The following is a 5,855-nucleotide window of genomic DNA, read 5'->3' as shown; positions in this document are numbered from 1 at the left end:
CGAACGAGTTAGCAAAAAATCCATTCGAAACACATGATTTAGCTTCAGATCAATGCGAAGTAGAAGACCTAACTTCAACCCCAATGCGAAACGAATGATTTAGCTTCAAACACTTGTGATTTAAGTGATACAGCTTCATATGCAGACGAGTGAAACGAGTTAGCTTCTAAATCCATGCGGATGTACATGATTTAGCTTCAAATCAATGCGAAGTAGAAGGCTTAGCTTCAAATCCGTGCGACACAAATGACTTAGCATCAGATATTTACGATATAAGTGATATAGCTTCAAATGCAGACGAAACAAACGAGTTAGCTTCTAAATCCATGCGATACACATGATTTAGCTTCAAATCAATGCGAAGTAGAAGGCATAGCATCAGATCCATGCGAAACAAATGATTTAGGTTCAGATACTTGCTATATAAGTGATATTGCATCAAATGCAATGGAAACGAACGAGTTAGCTTCAAATCCATGCGACACACTTGATTTATCTTCAAATCAATGCGAAGTAGAAGGTTTAGCTTCAAGTGCATGAGAAACAAATGATTTAGTTTCAAATCAATGCGACGTAGAACGATTAGCTTCAAATACGCGCGAGAAAAATGATGTAGCTTCAATTACTTGCAATATAAGTGATATAGTTTCAAATGCATGCGAAACAAACGAGTTTGCTTCAAATCCATGCGACACAAACAATTTAACATCAGATACTTGCGATATAAGTGAAGTAGCTTCAAATGCAGACGAAACAAACGAATTAGCTTCAAATACAACTGAAACACATGATTTAGCTACATACCAATGCGATGTAGAAGGTTTAGCTTAAAATCCATGCGAAACACATGATTAAGCTTCAAATCAATGCGATAAAAAAGGTTTAGCTTCAAATCCATGCTAAACAAATGATTTAGCTTCAAACACTTGGGATATAAGTGATATAGCTTCGAATGCAGACGAATCAAACGAGTTAGCTTCAAAATCCATGCGATACACATGATTTAGCTTCAAATCAATGCGAAGTAGAAGGCTTAGCATCAAATCCATGCGAAACAAATGATTTAGGTTCAGATACTTGCGATGTAAGTGATATAGCTTCAAATGCAGGAGAAACAAACCAGCTAGCGCCAAATCCATGCGAAACAAATGATTTAGCTTCAGATACTTGCGATATAAGTGATATTGCATCAAATGCAGGCGAAACGAACGAGTTAGCTTCAAAATCCATGCGATACACATGATTTAGCTTCAAATCAATGCGTAGTAGAAGGCTTAGCATCAAATCCATGCGAAACAAATGATTTAGGTTCAGATACTTGCGATATATGTGAAATAGCTTCAAATGCAGGAGAAACAAACGAGTTAGCACCAAATCCATGCGAAACAAATGATTTAGCTTCTGATACTTGCGATATAAGTGATTTTGCATCAAATGCAGGCGAAACCAACGAGATAGCTTCAAATCCATGCGACACAAACGATTTAACTTCAGATACTTGCGATATATGTGAAATAGCTTCAAATGCAGACGAAACAAACGAATTAGCTTCAAATCCAACTGAAACACATGATTTAGCTACAAACCAATGCGATCTAGAATGTTTAGCTTCAAATCCATGCGAAACACATGATTTAGATTCAGATAATAGCGATGTAAGTGATATTGCATCAAATGCAGGCGAAACGAACGAGTTAGCTTCAAATCCATGCGAAACACATGATTTAGCTTCAAATCAATGTGACGTAGATGGTTTAGCTTCAAATCCATTCGAATCAAATGATTTAGCTTCAAACACTTGGGACATAAGTGATATAGCTTCAAATGCAGACGAATAAAACGAGTTAGCACCAAATCCATGCGAAACAACTGATTTAGCATCAGATACTTGCGATATAAGTGATATAACTTCAAATGCAAGGGAAAGAAACGAGTTAGCTTCAAATCCATGCGAAACACATGACAAAGCTTCAAATCAATGCGATGTAGAAGGTTTAGCTTCAAATCTAAGCGAAACGCATGATTTAGTTTCAAAGCAATGTGACGTAGATGGTTTAGCTTCAACTCTATTCGAATCAAATGATCTGACTTCAAACACTTGGGATATAAGTGATATAGCTTCAAATGCATACGAATCAAACGAGTTAGCTTCAAAATCCACGCGATACACATGATTTAGCTTCAAATCAAAGCGAAGTAGAAGGCTTAGCATCAAATCCATGCGAAACAAATGATTTAGGTTCAGATACTTGCGATATAAGTGATATAGCTTCAAATGCAGGAGAAACAAACGAGTTAGCACCAAATCCATGCGAAACAAATGATTTAGGTTCAGATACTTGCGATATAAGTGATATTGCATCAAATGCAGGCGAAACGAACGAGTTAGCTTCAAAATCCATGCGATACACATGATTTAGCTTCAAATCAATGCGAAGTAGAAGGCTTAGCATCAAATCCATGCGAAACAAATGATTTAGGTTCAGATACTTGCGATATAAGTGATATAGCTTCAAATGCAGGAGAAACAAACGAGATAGCACCAAATCCATGCGAAACAAATGATTTAGGTTCAGATACTTGCGATATAAGTGATATTGCATCAAATGCAGGCGAAACGAACGAGTTAGCTTCAAAATCCATGCGATACACATGATTTAGCTTCAAATCAATGCGAAGTAGAAGGCTTAGCATCAAATCCATGCGAAACAAATGATTTAGGTTCAGATACTTGCGACATAATTGATATTGCATCAAATGCAATCGAAACGTATGAGTTAGCTTCAAATCCATGCGAAACACATGATTTAGCTGCAAGTCTATGCGATGTAGAAGGTTTTGCTTCAAATCCATGCGAAGCAAATGATTTAGCATCAGATACTTGCGATATAAGTGATATATCTTGAAATGCGGGGGAAGAAACGAGTTTGCTTCAAATCCATGCGATACACATGATATAGCTTCAAATAAATGCGATGTAGAAGGTTTAGCTTCAAATCAATGCGATATAGAAGGTTTAGGTTCAAATCTAAGCGAAACACATGATTTAGTATCAAAGCAATGTGGCGTAGATGGTTTAGCTTCAGATCTATTCGAATCAAATGATCTGGCTTCAAACACTTGGGATATAAGTGATATAGCTTCAAATGCAGGCGAAACGAACGAGTTAGCTTCAAAATCCATGCGATACACATGATTTAGCTTCAAATCAATGCGAAGTAGAAGGCTTAGCATCAAATCCATGCGAAACAAATGATTTAGGTTCAGATACTTGCGACATAATTGATATTGCATCAAATGCAATCGAAACGTATGAGTTAGCTTCAAATCCATGCGAAACACTTGATTTATCTTCAAATCAATGCGAAGTAGACGGTTTAGCTTCAATTGCATGAGAAACAAATGATTTAGTTTCAGATCAATGCGAAGTAGAAGGCCTAGCTTCAGCCCCAATGCGAAACGAATGATTTAGCTTCAATGCTTGCGAATATGAGAGATACAGCTTCAAATGCATGCGAAACCAACGAGTAAGCTTCAAGTCCACGCGAAACACATTAGTTAACCTCAAATCCATGCGAAACACATGATTTAGCTTCAAACCAATGCGATGTAGAAGGTTTAGCTTCAAATCCAAGCAAAACACATGATTTAGCTTCAAACACTTGGGATTTAAGTGATATAGCTTCATATGCAGAAGAATCAAACGAGTTAGCTTCTAAATCCATGCGAATACACATGATTTAGCTTCAAATCAATGCGAAGTAGAAGGCTTAGCATCAAATCCATACGAAACAAATGATTTAGGTTCAGATACTTGCGATATAAGTGATATAGCTTCAAATGCAGGAGAATCAAACGTGTTAGCACCAAATCCATGTGAAACAAATGATTTAGCTTCAGATACTTACGATATAAGTGATATTGCATCAAATGCAATCGAAACGAACGAGTTAGTTTCAAATCCATGCGAAACACATGATTTAGCTGCAACTCTATACGATGTAGAAGGTTTTGCTTCAAATCCATGTGAAACAAGTGATTTAGCTTCAAACACTTGGGATATAAGTGATATTGCATTAAATGCAGACGAAACAAACGAGTTAGATTCAAATCCATTTGAAGCGGAATCGTGTGTTTCGCATGATATTGGAGCTAAATCGTGTGTTTCGCGTTGATTTAAAGCTAATTCGTGTATTTCGTATGAATCTGAAGTTAAATTATTCATTTCGCATGAATTTGAAGCTAAATCGTTTGTTTAAAATCGCTATTTCGCACGAATTTGAAGCGAAATCGCGTGTTTCGCATGATATTGAAGCTATATCGTATGTTTCGCGTTGATTTAAAGCCAATTCGTGTATTTCGTATGAATCTGAAGTTAAATTGATCATTTCGCATGAATTTGAAGCGATATCGATTATTTAAAATCGTTATTTCGCACGAATTTGAAGCGAAATCGTGTGTTTCTCATGATTATTGAAGCTAAATCGTATGTTTCGCGTTGATTTAAAGCTAATTCATGTATTTCGTATGAATCTGAAGTTAAATTGTTCATTTCGCATGAATTTGAAGCGAAATCGATTATTTAAAATCGTTATTTCGCACGAATTTGAAGCGAAATCGTGTGTTTCGCATGATATTGAAGCTAAATCGTCTGTTTCGCGTGAATTTGAAGCTGATTCGTGTATTTCGCATGAATCTGAAGCTAAATTGTTCATTCCGCATAAATTTGAAGCTAAATCGTTTGTTAAAAACAGCTATTTCGCACGAATTTGAAGCGACATCGTGTGTTTCGCATGATATTGGAGCTAAATCGTATGTTTCGCGTTGATTTAAAGCAAATTTGTGTATTTCGCATGAATCTGAAGCTAAACAGTTCATTTCGCATGAATTTGAAGCAAAATCAATCATTTAAAATCGTTATTTCGCACGAATTTGAAGCGTAATCGTGTGTTTCGCATGATATTGAAGCTAAATAGTATGTTTCGCGTGGGTTTAAAGTTAATTCGTGTATTTCGCACGAATCTCAAGCTAAACTGTTCATTTCGCATGAATTTGAAGCAAAATCAATTATTTAAAATCGTTATTTCTCACGAATTTGAAGCGAAATCGTTTGTTTCGCATGATATTGGATCTAAATCGTATGTTTCGCGTAGATTTAAAGCGAATTCGTGTATATCGTATGAATCTGAAGTTAAATTATTCATTTCGCATGAATTTGAAGCTAAATCGTTTGTTTACAATTGCTATTTCGCACGAATTTGAAGCGAAATCGTGTGTTTCGCATGATATTGATGCTAAATCGTATGTTTCGCGTTGATTTAAAGCTAATTCGTGTATTTCGCATGAATCTGAAGCTAAATTGTTCATTTCGCATGCATTTGAAGCAAATTCGTTTGTTTAAAATCGCTATTTCGCACGAATTTCAATCGAAATCGTGTGTTTCGCATGATATTGAAGCTATATCGTATGTTTCGCGTTGATTTAAAGCCAATTCGTGTATTTCGTATGAATCTGAAGTTAAATTGTTCATTTCGCATGAATTTGAAGCGATATCGATTATTTAAAATCGTTATTTCGCACGAATTTGAAGCGAAATCGTGTGTTTCGCATGATTATTGAAGCTAAATCGTATGTTTTGCGTCGATTTAAAGCTAATTCATGTATTTCGTATGAATCTGAAGTTAAATTGTTCATTTCGCATGAATTTGAAGCGAAATCGATTATTTAAAATCGTTATTTGGCACGAATTTGAAGCGAAATCGTGTGTTTCGCATGATATTGAAGCTAAATCGTCTGTTTCGCGTGAATTTGGAGCTGATTCGTGTATTTCGCATGAATCTGAAGCTAAATTGTTC

This window comes from Megalopta genalis, unplaced genomic scaffold, assembly GCF_051020955.1.
Source record: "Megalopta genalis isolate 19385.01 unplaced genomic scaffold, iyMegGena1_principal scaffold0882, whole genome shotgun sequence".
Classification (NCBI taxonomy): domain Eukaryota; kingdom Metazoa; phylum Arthropoda; class Insecta; order Hymenoptera; family Halictidae; genus Megalopta; species Megalopta genalis.
Note: the sequence above shows the minus strand (reverse complement) of the source record.